This window comes from Pleurodeles waltl, chromosome 3_1 (assembly GCF_031143425.1).
Source record: "Pleurodeles waltl isolate 20211129_DDA chromosome 3_1, aPleWal1.hap1.20221129, whole genome shotgun sequence".
NCBI classification, from domain to species: domain Eukaryota; kingdom Metazoa; phylum Chordata; class Amphibia; order Caudata; family Salamandridae; genus Pleurodeles; species Pleurodeles waltl.
This window is the reverse complement of record NC_090440.1, coordinates 1863634343-1863662053: the sequence shown is the minus strand read 5'-3', so window position 1 is coordinate 1863662053 and position 27711 is coordinate 1863634343. Positions and strand designations below refer to the sequence as shown.

The window sequence follows — 27711 nt, the reverse complement described above, 5'->3', positions numbered from 1 at the left end:
AAATGTTTGGGCAGGTGTGAAATGTGTGTGTGGGGCTTTGGTAAGGATTCAGTTATTCACTCCTTTGTTATGAACACAGTCATAAATATACATAAAAGTGATTTTTTTCTTAACCATTACATTGTTCAAAATGTGCTATTGGCCTGCAGAGTTTATACCTTAGTAAAAAAAAAAAAAGTGAATCCTTTTTCAGTTCTGTTGCTGACTGCATTTAAAACACATTTATCAGTATCATAGTAGTCCACAACATTAGATTGTTTGAAAGTCAAGCCTTGTTTATAGTCCAATAACAATGAATGAAGAGTATCTGTTGGTATGGTTGTTAATGTTTGTTGGCTCCAAGGGCCATATATACAATTTTATTGGAATTGGGTAACAAGGCCTGGCCAAGGTAATTTTGAGTGTACGATTTTGTTGGAATAGGGTATCCAGGCCAGGCCAAGGTCATTTTGAGTGATTTACTCTACAGTGTAAGTGAAGTCGAGAGACCATGATTTACTCTAGGATACGGTAGAAATTCAGACACTGCAACACAGCAGATTATATACTATACGTTCAATGTCCACTTAGACTTATACCTTTTGTAGGGAAATGGCTCCCTGTTGCAGATACCCCCCACTTTTTTGCCTGCTATTGATGCTGACATGACTGAGAAGTGTGCTTGGGACCCTGATAACCTGACCCCAGTACCAGTGTTCTTTCACTAAAAATGTACTGTTGTTTCCACAATTGGCACACCCCTGGCACACAGATAAGTCCCTTGTAAAAGGTACCTGTGACCAGGGAAGGTCTCTAAGGGCTGCAGCATGGGTTGTGCCACCCTTAGGGACCCCTCACGTAACATATGCACACTGCCATTGTAGATTGTGTGTGTTGGTGGGGAGAAAAAGGCAAAGTCGACATGGCATCCCCCTCAGGATGTCATGCACACAAAATACTGCCTGTGGCATAGGTAAGTCACCCCTCTAGCAGGCCTTACAGCCTAAGGCAGGGTGCACCCTTGCTGCTGCTGCTAGTTCGAGGCCCTCCACCAACTGCAGGCTCCCGTCTGCACCTCATCCCTGGTGTCTACTGGTTGCCGTAAGTACTGTGCATCTGTCTTGTGACTGTCTGTTTATTTTTTGTATTCTTTACTGCTCTTTGTCTCCTTTTTCTGCCTTTTTCTCCTTCTCTTAAGCCTTTTTTAGCCATTCACCTCTTTTGCCATTTTTCTTCCTTTCTCAGCCCTCGTGCTCTGTTCAAGTCCCGCCGCTGCGTCCCCTGCAGCCCTGCCTCCCTCGCGCCCCCATTCCACCACCGCTCCCACCTGCTCCTCCCTCCCACCTCCCCTTCTTAATGGCGGCCGATGTGCAGTGGGTGCGCCACTGGCGTGCCAGAGGCAAGCCTGTCTGCGCCTGTCCGTGCCTGGATCGAGCCCAGTGCCATACCCCTTGGCCCCCACAGGTGAAGGCATAGGTGCATGAGCAATATGCCCCTACAGTGTCTAAGTCTATTCTTAGACATTGTAAGTACAGTGTGGCCATATTAAGTATATGGTTTGGGAGTTTGTCAAACTCCACAGCTCCATAATGGCTACACTGAATACTGGGATGTTTGGCATCAAACTTCTCAGAATAATAAACCCACACTGATGCTAGTGTTGGATTTATTTTTTTAAAATGCACACATAGGGCATGTTAGAGATGCCCCCTGTATTTTACCCAGTCCTTCAGTGCAGGACTGACTGGTCTGTACAAGCCTGCTGCTGAGAGACGAGTTTCTGACCCCCTGGGGTGAGAGCCTTTGTGCTTTCTGCAACAAAGCCTGCACTGGGTGGAGATGCTTAACACCTCCCCCCTGCAGGAACTGTAACACCTAGCCGTGAGCCTCAAAGGCTTAAGCTTCGTGTTACAATGCCCCAGGGCACGCCAGCTAGTGGAGATGCCCGCCCCCTGGACACAGCCCCCACTTTTGGTGGCAAGTCCGGGGAGATAATGAGAAAAACAAGGAGGAGTCACCCACCAGTCAGGACAGGCCCTTAGGTGTCCTGAGCTGAGGTGATCCCTGCCTTTAGAAATCCTCCATCTTGATTTTGAAGGATTCCCCCAATAGGATTAGGGATGTGCCCCCTCCCCACAGGGAGGAAGCACAAAGAGGGTGTAGCCACCCTCCAGGACAGTAGCCATTGGCTACTGTCCCCCAGACCTAAACACACCCCTAACTTGAGTTTTTAGGGGCGACCCTGAACCCATGAAATCAGATTCCTGCAACCAGAAGAAACAAGAAGGACTGCTGACCTACAAGCCTGCAGAGAATGAGGAAAATGACAACTGTTTTGGCCCCAGCCCTACCGGCCTGTCTCCAACTTCGAAAACCTGCAACCAGCGACATATCCGACAGGGACCAGCGACCTCTGAAGCCTCAGAGGACTGCCCTGGTCTAAAGGACCAAGAAACTCCTGTGAACAGCAGCCCTGTTCAAAACCAGCTACTTCTTTGCAACAAAGAAGCAACTTTCCAAGACTGCACGTTTCCCGCCAGAAGCGTGAGACTTCTCACTCTGCACCCGACCCCCCCCCCGGCTCGAGATTCAGAGAACCAACACCTCAGGGAGGACTCCCCAGTGACTGCGAGCCAGTGAGTAACCAGAGACGACCCCCCCGAGCCCCTACAGCGATGTCTGCAGAGAGAATCCAGAGGCCCCCCCTGACCGCGACTGCCTGTAACAAGGGACCCGACGCCTGGAACCAACACTGCACCGAACTTATGCGCAGGAGTGCCCCCCCCCCCCCCCCCCCCCCTGGCGACCCTCTGCCTAGCCCAGGTGGTGGCTGACCCGAGAAGCCCCCACTGTGCCTCCCTGCACTGCTAGAGTGACATCCCCCCCCCCCCCCCCCCCCGGGTCACTCCATTGTTTCCTACATTAAACCTGACGCCTGGTTTGCACACTGCACCTGGCCGCCCCTGTGCCGCTGAGGGTGCGTTTTGTGTGCCTACTTGTGTCCCCTCAGTGCTCTACAAAGCCCCCCTGGTCTGCCCCTGAGGACGCAAGTACTTACCTGCTGGCAGACTGGAACCGGAGCACCCCTGTTCTCCATAGGCGCCTATGTGTTTTGGGCACCTCTTTGACCTCTGCACCTGACCGGCCCTGAGCTGCTGGTGTGCTAACTTTGAGGTTGCCTTGAACCCCCAATGGTGAGCTGCCTATGCCCCAGAACTGAGACTTGTAAGTTTTTTACTTACCTCCTAATCTAACCTTTACTTACCTCCCCCAGAAACTGTTGATTTTTGCAGTGTCCACTTTGACAATAGCTTATTGCCATTTTTACAAAACTGTATATGATACTGCTTTTATTCAAAGTTCCTAAAGTATCTAAGTGAAGTACCTTACATTTAAAGTGTTTGCTGTAAATCTTGAACCTGTGGTTCTTAAAATAAAGTAAGAAAATAAATTTTTCAATATAAAAACCTATTGGCCTGGAGTAAGTCTTTGAGTGTGTGTTCCTCATTTATTGCCTGTGTGTGTACAACAAATGCTTAACACTACCCTCTGATAAGCCTACTGCCCGACCACACTACCACAAAATAGAGCATTAAAATTATCTACTTTTGCTACTATCTTACCTCTAAGGGGAACCCTTGGACTCTGTGTACACTATTTCTTACTTTAAAATAGTATATACAGAGCCAACTTCCTACACCTTTAAATTAAAATTGGAGTTTATTAACATGTGTTCAGATGGAATTCCTCAGGTTCATTGTCGATCGTCCTGCAGTTTTTCCTTGGTGATCTTGAGATTCCTATGACCCAACCGGATGTTAATTATGTTGTCTTTTGTGAAACGGAGCTCTGCTCTAATGTTAAGATGTTAAGGGGGACACCAAAAGTGCAACCATTTCATAATGTGACTATTGACATCTTAAACCAGACTACCACTTAATCTGTACTAGAGGTGACCGACTTTTTTCTCTCTGTACTACTGTGGAGCGATGACCCACACAGGCTCCATAAAAATCCTGTACCATTTGCCATAACTGATGTCAGTCACATACATATTGTCTAAGACAGTGGTTCCCAACCTGTGGTCCAGGGACCTCTGGGGGTCCACGAAGCCTCCTCAGGGCATCCACAACTGCTTAGAAAATTTAATAAGATTATTTAATAAGATTAACAGATTAGGTCCCCAACTTTCAGTACCTACTCAGTGGGGGGGTCCCAGATTCAAATAATGATTCAGTGGGGATCCAGTAATGATAATGTGGGGGTCCACAGAAGTAAAAAGGTTGGGAACCACTGGTCTAAGACATGATTAAGTATGCCCGCATGGGGTGTGTATGCTAGTTTCGCACAGAAATAAATGGGAAGCCTGTTGCACTCCACTCTTTTGAACAGTGAAGTTTGCCTGCAGCAATTTTCTCTCTTTATCTGAAGTTGCCTTTGTTGATTTGGGTGGGTGGGCTGGGTTGGATTATAGCTACAGAACCCCTACTAGTATGAGACCCACCCTTCAACTTTCCCTGTTCAAGATTTCCAGTGCCATAGTAGATGGCTTTCTGTTTGGAATGTTCCCTATTTTCCCTGAGCTAGCTTACACTAGTCTCAGAAGAGGCAACAGGGTTCATAACATGATCATCTGGTGATTACGCATCTCATTTCGGAAATTGATATAGCACAGACCATCCTGTTAGCCAGGAGTGAACCTGAAGGGAAGTAATTAATTGAGTGTTTATACTTTGCAGCTGGGGATGCCCTCTACCCTAGCCCAGCAGAAACACACTGAAATTCCAGGAGTACTAATTCAGCCTCATTCCTACCACTCCTACAGACTTTGCAAAATGAAGAGCTACCTACGTCCTTAAAAGCTGGAGAACTTGTGCTTAGTGAAGCACACTAAGGATGACTACCACAACCCAGCTAAGTCGGACAGTCTTCCTGTATCAGACTGTACCAGAGACACCAGGTCACCCCAGCAAGCTGTCAAGGAGAAGCAAACTGAAGCACAATTATATCTGGGTAAAGTAGAGGCCTTCGCCTTTAGATATTGAGAAGGATGAGCATACTCCATCCTAGACCTTTCTTGTACTCCACTGGGCTTGTATTTACCTCCGCTGTTGACCTGACAAATTTATTGAGAATTACAACTTTTCTCTCAACTCGGGTTTCCAATGCCTTAGCCTGATTTCAGAAGTGTTGCATTCATGTCCCTCGGTCTAACAGTTCTGGGCATCACTGTGCCAATGGGTGCCCAGCTACTGGAAGTTCTGTACCACAGAACGTAGATTTCTGATACATACTTATTTCTGCAGATTAGTCGCCTAATAATTATCTGAAGGTGCCAGACTGTATCCAGAAATAGTTTTTGCAGTTGCAATGGATAGATGTCCATTTCCGACCCCCATGAGGTCTGTGTGGTGCAAGGTGTTGAAGAACGAATCAAGGTCATGCAAAAAATGCGGGCTCAGGCACACCAAACCCATCAAAGAGCACAAAGCCATATGATTTATGGCCAGCAAGGAACATCTTGCTCGACACTGGTCACATTGGAAGTCAAGGGCTCCATTGAAGTCTTGCTCTTCTCCTTCATCAGAATCATCGAGAGAGAGAGAAGAGGAAACGCAAAAGAAGAGAAAAAATGACAATGTCTTCCTTCAGTGCTGCTTGACGTCAAGAGGTAGATCACATTGACACATTCATCCGCCTGCCGAGTCCTCCTTCACCCCAAAACTTGTGTACAATACTCCGGATCCAGTCATGGGTCTCAATAAAGGCCGTCTGCTGCCGTGACCATTGGTGGTTGAGATGCAGGCATATCTGGAGTTTATGACACTAGAGCTGATTGAGCTCAGTTCCTCAATACCATGATGGCATTGTTCCGGCAGGCTTTAAACTCCTCTGTCGCATTTTAGGGTGACATTGGTACATTTGATTTTCCATTGGGATTTCTGCCTGCAGGTCTGCCATCTGCACCATTCGGTCCCTGGGTTTCTCCTTACAGGACACCTCACAAGCTGCCGGATCCACTCCAACTCCAGGTCCTTCGCAGGTGACTCTTCCGATGTGGCTGAGGATTATCCATGTTCTCTTGCCAGCCCTGACTTCTCACCAGGACCACGCAAGGACCAAACGGTTCTTAAGAGGTTCAGAAGGGAATCACCGAGATTGGAATGGGAGGCCAGGCACAAAGAGTACCCACAGCCTGAGCCGGCACCTATCCAAAAATGTTAGCAGACTGTGGAGGACAAAAAATGGAATCAGACTCTGATCCTATCCAAATGCTGAACCCAATGTGCATGAGATGGATGAGGCTACAGATTTACTGCCCTGCTAGAGTAGTCTATCTGGCTTTCCAGAATGCCAGTGTGCTAAATGTGATTGAAATGAAACGTCCCACAGGCCCTGCATCAGGTTCAATATTTTAACTGAGTTCCTACAACCTGGCTCTAAAACATGAAAGCCTCTGTGTGCCTTTATTCACGTCCTGCAGGAGCGCGTTAAAGCAGTGTGGGACAAGTCCTCATCCCACCCTGGATACTAACTGGCTTAATAATAGAAGTACAGACCTGCTCCAGGGAACCCCGGCCTTTCTTTTCTCCCACCTTTCACCAGAAAGCCTGGTGGCGCAAGCATTGTCCTGCACAAACCAAAATACTGATGCATTTGCAACAACCTCACCTGACAGAGAATTCAATAAGCTCTAGACTGTTGACAGAAAGTTCTTTACAGCCGACAGCTTGGCTTTGAGGTCAGTGAATGCAGCCTGTATTTTCACCAGACATATGCATGCATCCTGGCAGATGGATGCATTGTGGTTCTAAGTCTTCCAGATCATATTAAGTACACCTTTGCAAAGGTGGTGAAAGTCAGTGAAGATGCCTACTATCAAATCATCCTGTCCATATTTTCATCTATTTCCTGGGGTTGCTTCTATCGACTAGATTGTTCATTGACATACAGGTGAGCCTCATTGATATTCCATTCGATGGGGCTTGCCTGCGTGGTGACAAGGATGAAGCTGCCCTTAAGAGATTCAAGGGGGGAAAGGGATACTGCCTGCTCTTTCTGCTTCCCAAACCACACCTGTTTTTTAGAAGGTTTTGAAAGTTTCAGGGCTTTGCCTTCTGACAGTCAGCCCTCCCAGCAGGTTCATCAAACCCCCAACCTCCAGAACCTCCACATTCATGCCTCGACATTGAGTAGGGACTCTTGAGCACCTTCAAGCTACCTCTGGAGATGGTTGATCCTTTGTCAACTTTTCGCTCTTCCACAAAATCCATCTACACTGGAAAATGGAAAATATGTGTTGCTTGATGTGCAGAGCAGACTGTAGACCCTTTGGAAGCATGCCTGTCTGAAGTCTTTAGTTTTGCTGTGTCACTGGCTCTTTGAGGTTGTGCAGGGGGCACTGTCAAAGGATAAATTGTTGCCCTGCCTGCATTTCTCTCCCTTCCAGATGAGCCATCCCTCGTCAAATTCCTGATCATGGTCACATTGTTAAAGGGGCTGGCACTCGTTTCCTCTGATACTCTTTGTAATGAGCCAGTGCAATTTGAATATTGTTTTGACCTTTTTGGAGGTAATCCCTTTGAGCACCTTGACGGTTGCCAGTTACTTTACTTGTTTTCAAGACTGCTTTCCCTGTGGCTATTACTTCAGTGACCACAAAAACAATGGTCCCTAGGGTCATACTCCTCCACAGATCCACCCACCCAAGTTCATCAATCGCACTGGGGTGTAGTCATGTGTTAGTTAATAAATCACAGGCCTGCTGATCACATCGAAATGCAGTGTATTATTCAGACATCATGATGCAATGTATTTTACAGTCCTGGAAAGAAACAACTGTTCATTTATTGGAAAAATTATTAAAAATAATGACTCTGAGATGTCAGTCAACTTTGAATTGTAGAGTTTGTCTAATAATATCTGAGGTTATCCAGGCACTAGGTTCTTGCTTGTATCAGTCTAAGAGCCAGGTCTTGTGTCCCTTTCTGAATTCCGAGAAAGAGGATGATGTTCAGAGGTCAAGGTTGTTTCAGGACATGGCGCTGAAGTAGGAGAAAGATCGTCCTCCACTGTAGCTTTGGCGAGAGTGGGGAGTATGTGCGAGGGAGGCGGAGGGCAGACGTCTGGAGGGGTGGTGGAAGTTCAGGCAGTGGTTGATGTATATTGGTTCTGTTTTCGTGGAGGACCTTGTAAGCTTGTCAGCATCTTGAATTGGCATCTTTTCTGAATGAGGAGCCAGTGGAGGTTCGGGAGGTAGAGGGTGATGTGGTTCCATAGGAGGAGGTTGAGGATGAGTCTGGCGGCTGAGTTCCGTATCGTCTGGAGTCTCTTCAAGAGTTGGGTGGTGATTCCTGCGTAGAGCATGTTGCTGTAGTTCTGCCGGCTGGTGACTAAGGCTTGAGTGAAGGTTTTTCTGGTGTGGACGGTGAGCCATCTGAGGATCTTGTGGGACATGTGGAGGGTGTGGAAGCAGACGGAGAAGACTGCGTTGATCTGGCATTTCATGGTGAGTTTGCAGTCCAGGCTGGGATCTGTCTGTGTGGGTCCAAGTTTGGGGGGTGGAGAGGTGGAGGGGAATAGAGGGATTGGGGGTTGGGACATCCAGGTGTCGTTCCATGGGGAGGTGCTGTTCTGAAAAATCTGCACTTCTCTCTGTCCGTGTTGAGCTTCAGCCAGTTGGTCTTCATCCATTCTGCAACACTCGTCCTGCAGTTGCAGAATTTGGTCCTAGTGGTGAAAGGGTCTTCTGAGAGCGAGAGGATGAACTGGGTGTCATCTACATGTGATATGATGTTGAGGCCATGAGTTCTGTCAGCGAGGGGCGTTATGTAGATGGGGCTGCGGGATGAACCTTGAAGGATGCCGCAGATGGTGTGCTGGGGTTGAGACGTGAAGGGTGGTAGTTGGAATCTCTGGTTTTGTCCTGTGCGGAACAATGCAATCCATTTTAGGGTGTCTTCCTGGATCCTAACATGGTGGAGTCTCTTGGCAAATGTGTGATGGGATATGCTATCAGACGCTGCTGAGAGATCAAGGAGAATCAGGGCCACTGTTTCACCCCGGTTGAGGAGGGTTCTAATGTTGTCTGTGGCAGCGATCAGGGCGGTCTTGTGCAGTGGTTGGTGCGGAAACCGAATTGGGAAGTGTCCAACAGGTGGTTTCTCTCCAGATGTTTGGTGAGTTGGCAGTTGATGGCCTGCTTGAGGACTTTGGCAAGGAAGGGGAGTGGCAAAATGAGATAGTAGTTGTTGAGATTGCTGAGGTCTGTGAAGTGTTTCTTGAGGACGGGTCTGACCTCTGCGTGTTTCTACCCGTAGAAAAACGTGGCCATGGTGATGGATGCGTTTGGGAATGGAGGTGAGTTTGCAGCTGATTTCTTGCTCCGGAGGTTGAAGTGGTGGTGGGGGCAGAGGTTCATGGGTGCTTTTGAGTGGATGGAATTAAGTGCCCCTTAGTGAATGGAATTAATGATGGCTGTGGTGCTCTCTGTGGTGAGCTGTTTCCATGCACTTCGTAGGTGGTTGTGGGTGGCATCCGTTGGTGTGAGGAGGTTGTAGAGATCGTGGGTTGGGTTCGAAGTTACTGTAGATGGTGACTATCTTGTTTTGGAAATAGTCCACCAGGGTGTTGCAGAATTCCTTGGAAGAGGAGATTGTGTTCTCAGTGGCTGATGGGGACAAGATCTGAAGAGTTCCTTGCTGTGGTTGGAGCTTCCTTTGATGTGGTCTGCCAGGGCATCTGTTTTTCGTGTCTTTAAGGCATTGGTGGTATTTGTTGAGGGCTGACTTGAAGGTGACTTCGTCTGTGTCATTTCTGCTAGTGCACCATCTTCTTTATAGTTGTTTGCAGTTGCATTTCATTGTCCTGAGTTCTGGTGTATACCAGCTGGCTAGTTTGGTGGATCTGCTGGGTTTGGCTGGCTTGATGGGCGTGAATCTGTTGGCCCAGTTGGTGATCCAGGCGGAGTTTCTGGACAGCCTGTTTAGAGTTAGTTGCTGAGTTGGGCTGGGTGGAGCTGAGGGTGTCCATTCATTGGGTCTATGTCACTTTGTGCCAGCTGCAGTGGGGGGCACATGGGGATCCTGCCATGGTGAAGTGGACCATGGTGTGGTTGGTCCACGTTTGTTTGGTGATATGATTGTAGGTGACTCTGGTAGTGAAGATTAAGTCAAGCATATGTCCTGCACTGTCTGGGGTTGGTGACCAGTTGGATGAGGCTGATGTTGCCCATGATTTCCTGGAGGTTGGTGGAGTTTGCATCTTTGGGGTCGTCAAGGTGGAAGTTGGGGGATCAATCAGGCTTCATACCTGGCAGGAATACTTTTCTGAACATCAGGCGCTCGATCCGAATAACACATAATACTGATCCTACTCCCAGTAGTAATGGTGTTGCTGTTTCATTGGATATAGAAAAAGCGTTTGATACGCTGAGTTGGGACTTTCTTTTTCAAACACTTGATGCGATGGGATTCGGCGCAGGTTTCTTAACATGGATTAGAACACTTTACTCTAGCCCATCGGCCCGCGTCAAAACTGGGCACATCATCTCCGACCCATTTCCCATCTCCAGGGGCCCCAGGAAGGGGTGCCCGCTGTCTCCTCTGCTGTTTGCAATAGCTATGGAGCCATTGGCCACCCACCTCAGAAAACATGCACTGTGATGGGGTATTCCAGAATTGCACACACATCACTTTATCTCCCTGTATGCAGATGACGCTCTGATCTATTTGCGTGATCACTCGACGTCCATGTGTCAAGTTTCGGAGCTCTTGGACTCCTATGCAGACATTTCCGGCTTATGGGTAAATAGGTCGAAATCTTGTGTTCGATGGCATCTGTCGCTGTAGATACGCATGTTTTGCAATAGCTCGCCATCTGGTGTTGGGCCGGAGTGTTACAAGTTGTTTTTCTTCGAAGAAGTCTTTCGAGTCACGGGACCGAGTGACTCCTCCTTTTGTCTCCATTGCGCATGGGCGTCGACTCCATCTTCAATTGTTTTTTTTCCGCCATCGGGTTCGGACGTGTTCCTGTCGCTCCGAGTTTCGGAACGGAAAATTAGCTAATTTCGGAAGATTTTCGTCGGTATTGTTGCGTTCGGGATCGGCGTACTTAGATTCAACACCGCATCGAAGATCGAAGAGCTCCGGTGCCCTTCGGGGTAGTTTTTCGATCCCCCGTCGGGGCCTGGTCGGCCCGACCGCGTGCTGAAGAACGCCGATGGAACGGACCCCGTTCCGTTTCTGCCCCAAATGCCACAATAAATACCCCTATACAGACCAACACTTGGTCTGTAACCTGTGCCTGTCACCTGAGCACAGTGAAGACACCTGTGAGGCCTGTCGTGCGTTCCGGTCCCGAAAGACACTCCGAGACCGTCGAGCCAGAAGACTTCAGATGGCGTCCGCGCCGACAGCCCACCGAGAGTTCGAGGAGCAGGAAGAGGAAGGTACCTTCTCGATCCAAGAATCGGACTCCAAAGGATTCGACGATACACAAACCGTGAGTAAGACGTCGAAAACCACACAAAGGAAGATTTACAAGGCCCAGGGGACGCCACTGCCATCAGGCCATGGCTCCACCCATAATTTCGGTGACCGACCGTCGGCACCGAAAAAGGCCCAAACAGTGCCGAGATCGTCCGACTCCGGTCGAGACACCGGCACGCAGCCTTCTCGGGACCGAGAAAGTGCTGGAGACAAGCCTCGACACCGAGATGCCGGTGTGGACACGGCTCGACGCCGAGACAGCGGCACCGAAGAAGATCGACGCCGAGAGGTTTCGGCCCCGAAAAAGAAAAAAGTCACCTCGGAGCCGAAAAAACACGCAGACAGGGTTTCGGTGCCGAAACAAACTGCAAGCGACCCAGCTTCAGGCTCTTATACAGAAGAGCACTCGCTTACCTCCCAAATGCAAAAGCATAGGTTTGAGGAAGAGCTACAATCAACTGATGTGGACCATACGCAAAAGCGTATCTTCATACAGCAGGGGACAGGAAAAATAAGCACCCTTCCCCCCATTAGAAGAAAGAGAAGGTTGGAGTTCCAAACTGAACAGACACCACAACCAAAAGTGGTGAAAAGAGTTACCCCACCACCCTCTCCTCCGCCCGTGATTAACGTCTCACCAGCACGAACTCCATCACACTCCCCAGCTCACACCACCATAAGCCAGGGTGACCAGGATCAAGACGCATGGGACCTATACGACGCCCCAGTGTCAGATAACAGTCCGGAGGCATACCCTACGAAGCCATCTCCACCAGAAGACAGCACCGCGTATTCTCAAGTGGTGGCTAGAGCAGCACAATTTCACAACGTAAGCCTCCACTCAGAACAGGTCGAGGATGATTTTTTATTCAACACACTCTCCTCCACCCACAGCTCATACCAAAGCCTGCCTATGCTCCCTGGTATGCTCCGGCACGCGAAAGAAATCTTTAAGGAGCCGGTCAAAAGTAGGGCAATCACACCAAAGGTGGAAAAAAAGTATAAGGCGCCTCCTACAGACCCGATTTTCATCACTACACAGCTGCCACCAGACTCTGTCGTTGTAGGAGCAGCTAGGAAAAGGGCCAACTCTCACACATCTGGAGATGCACCACCCCCAGATAAAGAAAGCCGCAAGTTTGATGCAGCTGGTAAAAGAGTCGCAGCACAAGCTGCAAACCAGTGGCGCATCGCGAACTCCCAGGCACTACTTGCGCGCTATGACAGAGCCCACTGGGACGAGATGCAACATCTCATTGAACATCTGCCCAAGGACTTACAAAATAGGGCAAAACAAGTGGTTGAGGAGGGACAGACCATTTCCAACAACCAGATCCGCTCCTCCATGGACGCTGCAGATACAGCTGCACAGACAATTAATACATCTGTAACTATCAGAAGGCATGCATGGCTCCGAACGTCTGGATTTAAACCAGAGATTCAACAAGCAGTTCTCAATATGCCTTTTAATGAAAAAGAACTGTTTGGTCCAGAAGTGGACACAGCGATTGAGAAACTCAAAAAAGATACGGACACTGCCAAAGCCATGGGCGCACTCTACTCCCCGCAGAGCAGAGGGAATTACAGCACATTCCGTAAAACACCCTTTCGAGGGGGGTTTCGGGGTCAGAGCACACAAGCCAGCACCTCACAAGCAACACCGTCCAGTTACCAGGGACAGTATAGAGGAGGTTTTCGGGGACAATATAGAGGAGGGCAATTCCCTAGAAATAGAGGAAGATTTCAGAGCCCCAAAACCCCTACTACTAAACAGTGACTCAAATGTCACTCACCCCCTCCACACAACACCAGTGGGGGGAAGAATAAGTCATTATTACAAAGCATGGGAGGAAATCACTACAGACACTTGGGTTCTAGCAATTATCCAACATGGTTATTGCATAGAATTTCTACAATTCCCTCCAAACATACCACCAAAAGCACAAAATTTGACAACACACCATTCCAATCTCCTGGAGATAGAAGTGCAGGCACTATTGCAAAAGAATGCAATCGAATTAGTGCCAAACACACAAATAAACACAGGAGTTTACTCACTGTACTTTCTGATACCAAAGAAGGACAAAACGCTGAGACCAATCCTAGACCTCAGAGTAGTGAACACTTTCATCAAATCAGACCACTTTCACATGGTCACACTACAAGAAGTATTGCCATTGCTAAAACTACACGACTACATGGCAACTTTAGACCTCAAGGATGCTTATTTCCATATACCAATACACCCATCGCACAGGAAATACCTAAGGTTTGTATTCAAGGGAATACATTACCAATTCAAGGTACTGCCTTTCGGATTAACAACCGCACCAAGAGTCTTTACCAAATGTCTAGCGGTAGTCGCTGCATGTAGGAGGCTGGACTGGCTTGTAGTGAGTACCAAGGGGTACTTGCACCTTGCACCAGGCCCAGTTATCCCTTATTAGTGTATAGGGTGTCTAGCAGCTTAGGCTGATAGATAATGGTAGCTTAGCAAAGCAGCTCAGGCTGAACTAGGAGACGTGTGAAGCTACTACAGTACCACTTAGTGTCATATGCACAATATCATAAGAAAACACAATACACAGTTATACTAAAAATAAAGGTACTTTATTTTTATGACAATATGCCAAAGTATCTTAGAGTGTACCCTCAGTAAGAGGATAGGAAATATACACAAGATATATATACACAATAGCAAAAATATGCAGTATAGTCTTAGAAAACAGTGCAAACAATGTATAATTACAATAGGATGCAATGGGGAAACATAGGGATAGGGGCAACACAAACCATATACTCCAAAAGTGGAATGTGAACCACGAATGGACCCCAAACCTATGTGACCTTGTAGAGGGTCGCTGGGACTATTAGAAAATAGTGAGAGTTAGAAAAATAACCCTCCCCAAGACCCTGAAAAGTGAGTGCAAAGTGCACCAAAGTTCCCCTAAGGACAAAATAGTCGTGTTAGAGGGAGAATGCAAGGAAAACACAAATCAGCAATGCAACAACGATGGATTCCTGTCTGAAGGTACCTGTGGAACAAGGGGACCAAGTCCAAAAGTCACAAGCAGCTCGGAGATGGGCAGATGCCCAAGAAATGCCAGCGGTTGGTGCAAAGAAGCTCTTACTAGGCTGAAGAACTGTGAATACTGCAGGAACGACAAGGGCTAGAGACTTCCCCTTTGGAGGATGGATCCCCCACGCCTTGGAGAGTCGTGCAGAAGTGTTTTCCCGCCGGATGGATGCCAACAAGCCTTGCTACACGCAAATCGTGCGTTTGGCGTTTTTGGACGCTGCTGGGGCCCAGGAGGGACCAGGAGGTCGCAAATTGGACCTGCAGAGAGAGGGGACGTCGAGCAAGACAAGGAGCCCTCACTGAAGCAGGTAGCACCCGGAGAAGTGCCAGAAACAGGCACTACGAGGATGCGTGAAACGGTGCTCGCCGAAGTTGCACAAAGGAGTCCCACGTCGCCGGAGACCAACTTAGAAAGTCGTGCAATGCAGGTTAGAGTGCCGTGGACCCAGGCTTGGCTGTGCACGAAGGATTTCCGCCGGAAGTGCACAGGGGCCGGAGAAGCTTGCAAAGTCGCGGTTCCCAGCAATGCAGCCCAGCGAGGTGAGGCAAGGACTTACCTCCACCAAACTTGGGCTGAAGAGTCACTGGACTGTGGGGGTCACTTGGACGGTGTCGCTGGATTCGAGGGACCTCGCTCGTCGTGCTGAGAGGAGACCCAAGGGACCGGAGATGCAGCTTTTTGGTGCCTGCGGTTGCAGGGGGAAGATTCCGTCGACCCACGGGAGATTTCTTCGGAGCTTCTGGTGCAGAGAGGAGGCAGGCTACCCCCACAGCATGCACAAGCAGGAAAACAGTCGAGAAGGCGGCAGGATCAGCGTTACAGAGTTGCAGTAGTCGTCTTTGCTACTATGTTGCAGGTTTGCAGGCTTCCAGCGCGGTCAGCGGTCGATTCCTTATCAGAAGGTGAAGAGGGAGATGCAGAGGAACTCGGCTGAGCTCATGCATTCGTTATCTAAAGTTTCCCCAGAGACAGAGACCCTAAATAGCCAGAAAAGAGGGTTTGGCTACCTAGGAGAGAGGAAAGGCTACTAACACCTGAAGGAGCCTATCACAAGGAGTCTCTGACGTCACCTGGTGGCACTGGCCACTCAGAGCAGTCCAGTGTGCCAGCAGCACCTCTGTTTCCAAGATGGCAGAGGTCTGGAGCACACTGGAGGAGCTCTGGACACCTCCCAGGGGAGGTGCAGGTCAGGGGAGTGGTCACTCCCCTTTCCTTTGTCCAGTTTCGCGCCAGAGCAGGGGCTAAGGGGTCCCTGAACCGGTGTAGACTGGCTTATGCAGAATTGGGCACACCTGTGCCCAACAAAGCATTTCCAGAGGCTGGGGGAGGCTACTCCTCCCCTGCCTTCACACCATTTTCCAAAGGGAGAGGGTGTCACACCCTCTCTCAGAGGAAGTTCTTTGTTCTGCCATCCTGGGCCAGGCCTGGCTGGTCCCCAGGAGGGCAGCTGCCTGTCTGAGGGGTTGGCAGCAGCAGCAGCTGCAGAGAAACCCCAGGAAGGGCAGTCTGGCAGTACCAGGGTCTGTGCTACAGACCACTGGGATCATGGGATTGTACCAACAATGCCAGGATGGCATAGAGGGGGCAATTCCATGATCATAGACATGTTACATGGCCATATTCGGAGTTACCATGGTGAAGCTACATATAGGTAGTGACCTATATGTAGTGCACGCGTGTAATGGTGTCCCCGCACTCACAAAGTTCAGTGAATTGGCTCTGAACAATGTGGGGGCACCTTGGCTAGTGCCAGGGTGCCCTCACACTAAGTAACTTTGCACCTAACCTTTACCAGGTAAAGGTTAGACATATAGGTGACTTATAAGTTACTTAAGTGCAGTGTAAAATGGCTGTGAAATAACGTGGACGTTATTTCACTCAGGCTGCAGTGGCAGGCCTGTGTAAGAATTGTCAGAGCTCCCTATGGGTGGCAAAAGAAATGCTGCAGCCCATAGGGATCTCCTGGAACCCCAATACCCTGGGTACCTCAGTACCATATACTAGGGAATTATAAGGGTGTTCCAGTAAGCCAATGTAAATTGGTAAAAATGGTCACTAGCCTGTCAGTGACAATTTGGAAAGAAATGAGAGAGCATAACCACTGCGGTTCTGGTTAGCAGAGCCTCAGTGAGACAGTTAGGCACCACACAGGGAACATACACATGCACACCTATGAGCACTGGGGCCCTGTGTGACAGGGTCCCAGTGACACATACATATAGGCCACAAACCTATGAGCACTGGGGTCCTGACCAGCAGGATCCCAGTGACACATAACAACCATACTGAAAACATGGTGTTTTCACTATGAGCACTGAGGCCTGGCTATCAGGATCCCAGTGAGACAGTGAAAACAGTGACAAACACCCTGACATACACTCACAAACAGGCCAAAAGTGGGGGTAACAAGGCTAGAAAGAGGCTACCTTCTCACACAACCCCCCCCCCCAAACGAAGGACAATAAGGCTAACCTTGGCCAGTTGAGACTTTATTGTCTAAGTGGTGATAAGTAGAGAGTAGCTCTGCAATAGACTGGTTACTCCCTTTATCATCCACTATATGGTTACTTCCCTGTGGGGATGTAAACCACCCTGTTTGAAGTTTTTTAGCTAAGCAACAATGTGAAGATGTATTTTCAGAGTTTCTATCAGTAAGTTTTAGTTTAGAGCAGTGGGAATTGTCCACTGAACCTATTTGTAGTGATGGAAATGCCAGACAGGGATGCTGTCTCAGAAAAGCCATAGCTGGGCAAAAACTTTGTCCATCTGGCTGGAAGAGAGAACAGGGATGCTGTTTCTCTTGAGTTGGAGCAGGGCAGGGATGCTGTCCTATGAGCTCCACACTAGGGCAGGGATGCTGTCCTAAGTGTTGTGAGGTAGTGCAGGGTTTCTGCACTAAAGTTTCTCTGGAAGGGTTGGAGGGATGCTCCATGTTAACTAAAATGGTGCTGTTTTTCTCACCAATGTTAGTTATCCCACAGAGAGGTACTTCCACCTCAGGGAGTCCAGCTTTGCCAGCTGATGATTCCCTTAGAACAGGTGCCACCCCAGGAGAGGTTTCTCCCACCACAGGAATAGTATCCTGAATGGTAGGGTGGTTAGGGGATACTGTGATACCCTTTTTACCTGTTGATGGAGAGGGATCCTGAGTTTTCAGGCCTTCTCTCCTTTGCTTTTTCATTTCACTTGAAATGAGAGGGAACAATTCCTCAGGGATGCCCAGCATGGCTGCATGGGCATAAAACTCTACATCAGCCCAACCTGAGGCCTCTAGGTCATTACCTAAGAGACAGTCTACAGGTAAGCTAGGTGATACCACCACCTGTTTAGGGCCAGTAACTCCACCCCAACTAAACTGAATTATAGCTAAGGGAAGAAACTTAGTGGAGTTATGGACATCAATAATCTTATACTGTTGTCCAATGATGTGTTGTTCAGGAGGCACTAGGTTTTCAGTCACCAAAGTGAAACTGGCACCTGTGTCCCTGTAGGCCAAGGCCTCAACACCATTTATTGAAACTGTCTGCCTGTACTTATCCATTGTAAGGGGACAAGCAGCCAGTGTGGCAAGGCCAATGCCACTAGGTGTGACAGAAACTGTCTTGGGACTGATTACATCAGTTTCCACTATGGACCCATAAGTGAACCCAACTACACCCTTTGCTTGACTGTTGCCAGCAGTCCCACCACTAGTACCACTACTGCTAGGGGCACTAGAGCTTGATGTATTAGTGGTGGTAGGCTGAGGGGGTTTACCTGGACAGGACTTATCCCCTGGCCTATGGCCTCTGTTTTTACACACAAAGCACCAAGGCTTTTTAATGTGTGCAGGTTGGGAAGAAGAGGAAGAATTTGTTTTATCCCCACCCTCTGAAGAGTGTTTAAGATTTGAAGTGGGATCTTTGGTTTTACCCTTATCCCCATGCTTATCTTGAGATTTTTCACCATCTTTCTTCTTATTGCCATCTTTGTCACCCCCTGTATGAACTTTTCTGTTCACCCTTGTTCTGACCCATTTGTCTGCCTTCTTTCCCAATTCTTGGGGAGAGGTCAGATCAGAGTCTACCAGGTACTGGTGCAACAAATCAGACACACAATTATTAAGTATATGCTCTCTCAGGATTGTGTTATACAGGCTTTCATAATCAGTAACTTTACTGCCATGTAACCACCCCTCCAAGGCCTTCACTGCCTGGTCAATGAAATCAACCCAGTCTTGTGAAGACTCCTTTTTGGTCTCTCTGAACTTTATCCTGTACTGTTCAGTGGTTAAGCCATAACCATCCAGGAGTGCATTCTTAAGAACTTGGAAATTATTAGCATCATTTTCTTTTACAGTAAGGAGCCTATCCCTACCTTTTCCAGTGAATGATAGCCATAGGATAGCAGCCCACTGCTTTTGAGGGACATCCTGTACAGCACAGGCCCTCTCAAGTGCAGCAAACCACTTGTTAATGTCATCCCCCTCCTTATAAGGGGGAACTATCTTGTGCAGATTCCTGGAATCATGCTCTTTTGCAGGATGACTATGGGGAATACTGCTGCTGCCACCATGGGTATCTAAACCCAACTTCTGTCTTTCCCTCTCTATTTCTAAAGACTGTCTATCCAAATCCAGCTGTTGCTTCTTGAGCTTCAGTCTGGTTTGTTCCACTCTCAATCTATTGAGCTCCCTTTCTAACAATCTGTCATCAGGGTGGGTGGGAGGGACATTTCTAGATACAGAGGTATGATGGGAATGAACAGAAGGAGACCTGTCCCTTACAGAGGGCACCCTAACAGCTTGGCTACCAGCATAATGTGAGAGCACACCATCAGTATGGTGTGATTCAACCTCTGTACCAACTATGCTAGACTGTCTAGTAATGGGCAGGCTGAGAAGTTTCTTTCCTGAACCTTTTCCTGGGGGAGTCCCTGGATCAGATTGAGAACCATTAGCTACTTTTTCTACAGATTGGGCACTTATGGCCTTATCCTGTACTCTAAGCATATTAATTAACAGTTCTAAGGAAGGATTCTTCCCTACACTCAAACCTCTCTCTATGCAGAGACTCCTTGCTCCTTTCCAGCTAAGGTGATCATATGCAAGTTTGGACAGTTCAACTTTTTGGCCTGTGCCAGACATTTTTAGAGAGAGTTAAAGTGATAGACAAAGAGAAAAAAGTTTTCAGAACTTTTTGGAAAGACAGAAAAAACTTTTTAAACTTTTAAGAACTTTTTGTAAGTTTAGAAGTACTTTTCAGCACTTAGAAAAGAGTGAAAAGAGGAAATGCAAAACTTTTTGGCTATGTGTATATACACTGACCTTGTTTTGTATATTTTTCTCTTATGAAAAGTACAATGACAAGAGTGGTAAGTAGTCTCAAGCACTTATCCCACCACTGCACAACCAATGTAGGAGGCTGGACTGGCTTGTAGTGAGTACCAAGGGGTACTTGCACCTTGCACCAGGCCCAGTTATCCCTTATTAGTGTATAGGGTGTCTAGCAGCTTAGGCTGATAGATAATGGTAGCTTAGCAAAGCAGCTCAGGCTGAACTAGGAGACGTGTGAAGCTACTACAGTACCACTTAGTGTCATATGCACAATATCATAAGAAAACACAATACACAGTTATACTAAAAATAAAGGTACTTTATTTTTATGACAATATGCCAAAGTATCTTAGAGTGTACCCTCAGTAAGAGGATAGGAAATATACACAAGATATATATACACAATAGCAAAAATATGCAGTATAGTCTTAGAAAACAGTGCAAACAATGTATAATTACAATAGGATGCAATGGGGAAACATAGGGATAGGGGCAACACAAACCATATACTCCAAAAGTGGAATGTGAACCACGAATGGACCCCAAACCTATGTGACCTTGTAGAGGGTCGCTGGGACTATTAGAAAATAGTGAGAGTTAGAAAAATAACCCTCCCCAAGACCCTGAAAAGTGAGTGCAAAGTGCACCAAAGTTCCCCTAAGGACAAAATAGTCGTGTTAGAGGGAGAATGCAAGGAAAACACAAATCAGCAATGCAACAACGATGGATTCCTGTCTGAAGGTACCTGTGGAACAAGGGGACCAAGTCCAAAAGTCACAAGCAGCTCGGAGATGGGCAGATGCCCAAGAAATGCCAGCGGTTGGTGCAAAGAAGCTCTTACTAGGCTGAAGAACTGTGAATACTGCAGGAACGACAAGGGCTAGAGACTTCCCCTTTGGAGGATGGATCCCCCACGCCTTGGAGAGTCGTGCAGAAGTGTTTTCCCGCCGGATGGATGCCAACAAGCCTTGCTACACGCAAATCGTGCGTTTGGCGTTTTTGGACGCTGCTGGGGCCCAGGAGGGACCAGGAGGTCGCAAATTGGACCTGCAGAGAGAGGGGACGTCGAGCAAGACAAGGAGCCCTCACTGAAGCAGGTAGCACCCGGAGAAGTGCCAGAAACAGGCACTACGAGGATGCGTGAAACGGTGCTCGCCGAAGTTGCACAAAGGAGTCCCACGTCGCCGGAGACCAACTTAGAAAGTCGTGCAATGCAGGTTAGAGTGCCGTGGACCCAGGCTTGGCTGTGCACGAAGGATTTCCGCCGGAAGTGCACAGGGGCCGGAGAAGCTTGCAAAGTCGCGGTTCCCAGCAATGCAGCCCAGCGAGGTGAGGCAAGGACTTACCTCCACCAAACTTGGGCTGAAGAGTCACTGGACTGTGGGGGTCACTTGGACGGTGTCGCTGGATTCGAGGGACCTCGCTCGTCGTGCTGAGAGGAGACCCAAGGGACCGGAGATGCAGCTTTTTGGTGCCTGCGGTTGCAGGGGGAAGATTCCGTCGACCCACGGGAGATTTCTTCGGAGCTTCTGGTGCAGAGAGGAGGCAGGCTACCCCCACAGCATGCACAAGCAGGAAAACAGTCGAGAAGGCGGCAGGATCAGCGTTACAGAGTTGCAGTAGTCGTCTTTGCTACTATGTTGCAGGTTTGCAGGCTTCCAGCGCGGTCAGCGGTCGATTCCTTATCAGAAGGTGAAGAGGGAGATGCAGAGGAACTCGGCTGAGCTCATGCATTCGTTATCTAAAGTTTCCCCAGAGACAGAGACCCTAAATAGCCAGAAAAGAGGGTTTGGCTACCTAGGAGAGAGGAAAGGCTACTAACACCTGAAGGAGCCTATCACAAGGAGTCTCTGACGTCACCTGGTGGCACTGGCCACTCAGAGCAGTCCAGTGTGCCAGCAGCACCTCTGTTTCCAAGATGGCAGAGGTCTGGAGCACACTGGAGGAGCTCTGGACACCTCCCAGGGGAGGTGCAGGTCAGGGGAGTGGTCACTCCCCTTTCCTTTGTCCAGTTTCGCGCCAGAGCAGGGGCTAAGGGGTCCCTGAACCGGTGTAGACTGGCTTATGCAGAATTGGGCACACCTGTGCCCAACAAAGCATTTCCAGAGGCTGGGGGAGGCTACTCCTCCCCTGCCTTCACACCATTTTCCAAAGGGAGAGGGTGTCACACCCTCTCTCAGAGGAAGTTCTTTGTTCTGCCATCCTGGGCCAGGCCTGGCTGGTCCCCAGGAGGGCAGCTGCCTGTCTGAGGGGTTGGCAGCAGCAGCAGCTGCAGAGAAACCCCAGGAAGGGCAGTCTGGCAGTACCAGGGTCTGTGCTACAGACCACTGGGATCATGGGATTGTACCAACAATGCCAGGATGGCATAGAGGGGGCAATTCCATGATCATAGACATGTTACATGGCCATATTCGGAGTTACCATGGTGAAGCTACATATAGGTAGTGACCTATATGTAGTGCACGCGTGTAATGGTGTCCCCGCACTCACAAAGTTCAGTGAATTGGCTCTGAACAATGTGGGGGCACCTTGGCTAGTGCCAGGGTGCCCTCACACTAAGTAACTTTGCACCTAACCTTTACCAGGTAAAGGTTAGACATATAGGTGACTTATAAGTTACTTAAGTGCAGTGTAAAATGGCTGTGAAATAACGTGGACGTTATTTCACTCAGGCTGCAGTGGCAGGCCTGTGTAAGAATTGTCAGAGCTCCCTATGGGTGGCAAAAGAAATGCTGCAGCCCATAGGGATCTCCTGGAACCCCAATACCCTGGGTACCTCAGTACCATATACTAGGGAATTATAAGGGTGTTCCAGTAAGCCAATGTAAATTGGTAAAAATGGTCACTAGCCTGTCAGTGACAATTTGGAAAGAAATGAGAGAGCATAACCACTGAGGTTCTGGTTAGCAGAGCCTCAGTGAGACAGTTAGGCACCACACAGGGAACATACACATGCACACCTATGAGCACTGGGGCCCTGTGTGACAGGGTCCCAGTGACACATACATATAGGCCACAAACCTATGAGCACTGGGGTCCTGACCAGCAGGATCCCAGTGACACATAACAACCATACTGAAAACATGGTGTTTTCACTATGAGCACTGAGGCCTGGCTATCAGGATCCCAGTGAGACAGTGAAAACAGTGACAAACACCCTGACATACACTCACAAACAGGCCAAAAGTGGGGGTAACAAGGCTAGAAAGAGGCTACCTTCTCACACTGCACACATAAGAAGGCAGCAAATACATGTGTTCCCATATCTAGACGACTGGCTAATCAAGGCCCATTCGTTAATACAGTGCTCAAATCACACGAATCATATCATACAAACCCTCTTCAAACTAGGGTTCACCGTCAATTTCACAAAATCCAAAATTCTGCCGCGCAAGGTACAACAATACCTGGGAGCCATAATAGACACATCAAAAGGAGTAGCCACTCCAAGTCCACAAAGAATTCGAAATTTCAACACCATCATACAACGCATGTATCCAACACAAAGGATACACGCAAAGATGGTACTACAACTCCTAGGCATGATGTCTTCATGCATAGCCATTGTCCCAAACGCAAGACTGCACATGAGGCCCTTACAACAGTGCCTAGCATCACAATGGTCACAAGCACAGGGTCACCTTCTAGATCTGGTGTTAATAGACCGCCAAACTTACCTCTCGCTTCTGTGGTGGAACAACATAAATTTAAACAAAGGGCGGCCTTTCCAAGACCCAGTGCCACAATACGTAATAACAACAGATGCTTCCATGACAGGGTGGGGAGCACACCTCGATCAACACAGCATACAAGGACAATGGAACGTACATCAAACAAAACTGCATATAAATCACCTAGAACTTCTAGCAGTTTTTCAAGCACTAAAAGCTTTCCAACCAATAATAGTTCACAAATACATTCTCGTCAAAACAGACAACATGACAACAATGTATTATCTAAACAAGCAAGGGGGGACGCACTCCACGCAGTTAAGCCTGCTAGCACAAAAGATTTGGCGTTGGGCAATTCACAACCAAATTCGCCTAATAGCACAATTTATACCAGGGATCCAAAATCAACTCGCAGACAATCTCTCTCGAGATCACCAACAGGTCCATGAATGGGAAATTCACCCCCAAATTCTGAACACTTATTTCAAACTCTGGGGAACACCTCAGATAGACTTGTTTGCGACAAGGAGAACGCAAAATGCCAAAACTTCGCATCCAGATACCCACACAAACAGTCCCAAGGCAATGCCCTATGGATGAACTGGTCAGGGATATTTGCTTACGCTTTTCCTCCTCTCCCTCTCCTTCCTTACCTGGTAAACAAACTCAGTCAAAACAAACTCAAACTCATATTGATAGCACCAACTTGGGCAAGGCAACCCTGGTACACAACACTGCTAGACCTATCAGTAGTACCCTGCATCAAATTGCCCAACAGGCCAGATCTGTTGACACAGCACAACCAAAAGATCAGACACCCAGATCCAGCATCGCTGAATCTAGCAATCTGGCTCCTGAAATCCTAGAATTCGGGCACTTACAACTTACCCAAGAATGTATGGAAGTCATAAAACAAGCCAGAAGGCCATCCACCAGGCACTGCTATGCAAGTAAATGGAAGAGGTTTGTTTGCTACTGCCATATTAATCAAATACAACCATTACACACAACTCCAGAACATGTAGTGGGTTACTTGCTTCACTTACAAAAATCTAACCTGGCTTTCTCTTCCATTAAAATACACCTTGCAGCAATATCTGCATACCTGCAGACTACCTATTCAACTTCCCTATATAAGATACCAGTCATTAAAGCATTCATGGAGGGCCTTAGGAGAATTATACCACCAAGAACACCACCTGTTCCTTCATGGAACCTAAATGTTGTCCTAACTAGACTTATGGGTCCACCTTTTGAACCCATGCACTCCTGCGACATACAGTTCCTAACCTGGAAGGTGGCATTTCTCATCGCCATTACTTCCCTAAGAAGAGTAAGCGAGATTCAGGCGTTTACAATACAGGAACCTTTTATACAACTACACAAGAATAAGGTCGTCCTAAGGACCAATCCTAAATTTTTGCCAAAGGTTATTTCACCGTTCCATCTAAATCAAACAGTGGAACTTCCAGTGTTCTTTCCACAGCCAGATACCGTAGCTGAAAGGGCACTACATACATTAGATGTCAAAAGAGCATTGATGTATTACATTGACCGAACAAAAAACATCAGAAAGACTAAACCACTATTTATTGCATTTCAAAAACCTCATGCAGGAAACCCAATATCAAAACAAGGTATAGCCAGATGGATAGTTAAATGCATCCAAATCTGCTACCTTAAAGCTAAACGACAGCTGCCCATTACACCAAGGGCACACTCAACCAGAAAGAAAGGTGCTACCATGGCCTTTCTAGGAAACATCCCAATGCAAGAAATATGTAAGGCAGCCACATGGTCTACGCCTCACACATTCACCAAGCACTACTGTGTAGACGTGTTATCCGCACAACAAGCCACAGTAGGTCAAGCCGTATTAAGAACATTATTTCAGACTACTTCCACTCCTACAGGCTGATCCACCGCTTTTGGGGAGATAACTGCTTACTAGTCTATGCAAAACATGCGTATCTACAGCGACAGATGCCATCGAACTGAAAATGTCACTTACCCAGTGTACATCTGTTCGTGGCATCAGTCGCAGTAGATTCGCATGTGCCCACCCGCCTCCCCGGGAGCCTGTAGCAGTTTGGAAGTTACCTTCAATTATTTATATATGTATCATCTCAACCTTAAATAGGTGCATACTTAGTCACGCCATTGCATGGGCACTATTACTACAATTCAACTCCTACCTCACCCTCTGCGGGGAAAAACAATCGAAGATGGAGTCGACGCCCATGCGCAATGGAGACAAAAGGAGGAGTCACTCGGTCCCGTGACTCGAAAGACTTCTTCGAAGAAAAACAACTTGTAACACTCCGGCCCAACACCAGATGGCGAGCTATTGCAAAACATGCAAATCTACTGCGACTGATGCCACGAACAGATGTACACTGGGTAAGTGACATTTTAAATTTTCCCCCTGTCTCCAGTGCCCCCGAAACTTCAAATGGCACTACCGAAATATAATCTGCCTTGGTGTCATACCACCTTTAAATACCTGGGCATACAGATATACTACTCTCTGGAGGACCTCAGGGAGGGCAACCTGGGCAGATGTCTTCGCTCTATTAGTGTCTCTCTGCCCTTGACCCCCATGGGCAGAGTCTCCATCGCTAAGATGCTCATCCTGCCTCTCCTACTCTAATACTTCTTGGCACTCCCAATCGTTTCACCACACACATTCTTTAAGATACTACCGGGAATAGTGACAGATTTCATATGGGGTAAAGATAGACGCTGTGCAGCCTTGACTACGATTCACTATTCACAGGTTGAGGGAGGTTTGGGTGTCCCCAACTTCGAAATGTATTATGCAGCTGCCCAGTTACAGTGGCCAGCTGATTGGCTAGATGATCACTGCTCAGCAAAAAAAACAGTCTTAACCAACTCTCTGCTGCCACTGTTGACTTGGCTGACAGACAAATCTCTCCCCTCACCACTCGGCAATGTTATATTGGCTACCGCGAAGTCATGTTGGTCACGTTATGTTCGTGGCAGGAGCCTTCGCACACCATATTCTCCACTATACCCTCTGCTGCTTCTGCCCGAGGCACGGTCCTTGCTAACGCATCACAATATGTCCCCTTGGAAGGCTGCAGGTCTTGTTTTTGCTGGGGACTTTTAATCGGACAATATACTATTGACCTTCGGCGAGTTATCGGTGAACACAAAGATTCCGTCTGGCAATTTTTTAGCATATTGCACAATACCTAATCTACTTCATATCACATGGGGCACGGGCGACGTTGAGTCCACAGTGTCGCAGATACTCACTCTGATCCTTTCGATGGGTGGATCTAGGAGGGCGGTATCACAATTGCATGTTGCTACCGGAAGCACTCCAGGGATTGGATTGTGCAAAATCTTGCTGGGATGAGGCGTTGCCCACTCCCTTATCCTCGGCAGCATGGTCATCTGCGCTTTCTTCTGTCAAGAAAGTCTCGCGGAATGCCAGACTCTGCTACACCCAATTTAATTATATACACCACTCTTACTTATCCCCCCTCCACATAAAGCGCATGTTCCCTGCGTCGGACCCTGTGTGCCCCCGCTGCGTGGACCCTCTGGCAGATTTATACCACATTGTGTGGAGCTGTCCCCCTTTATCCATGGTAGTGCAGCGCATTACTGATACGGTATCTGACATTACTGCCCATTCTCTGCAGCCGTTGCCTGGGTCTTGTCTACTGGGACTGCGGCACCGCTCCAGTAAAGATAAACATCTCCATAGGTTCATTGACTTGGCATTTATTGTTTTCAAGCAACAAATTGCCACCCGTTGGAAGGCACCACACACTCCCAATCATGATAGTTGGTTACGAGTCTTGCTGCAGCAGTCCCGTGTGGAGGCCCAGACGTTACGCGGTTTGCAACATAGAGGACTGGTGCAGGGAGCCTCTGACATTTGGGATGTCTTTATTGTGAACATGGAGGCCAGAGACGACACTCGACCACCTTAGACTCCCCGCAGACATTGATGCAGATGAATGACCTGGGTCTCCCCACATTTGTACTTTCTCTGTGGTTACTCGTTGGGGACGATGTGGCTCTCACACTGGAGGTGACACTAATAGCGAAGTGGCGCGCAGGAGTCCTCGAAACCCCTCGCGTTCTATTTAACATAACCTACCCCATCCTGGTCTCTGTCTTTAACTTGTACTAATGTAGCGCAA

The 27711-nt window shown here is 48.1% G+C and overlaps 1 protein-coding gene across 5 annotated transcripts in view; it reads left to right on the top strand.

Annotated features, from left to right (window-relative positions):
* Positions 1-27711, top strand: part of PIKFYVE (phosphoinositide kinase, FYVE-type zinc finger containing) — a 1212885-nt gene that overhangs the window by 297668 nt on the left and 887506 nt on the right. The gene's annotated exons all lie outside the window — the stretch shown is intronic.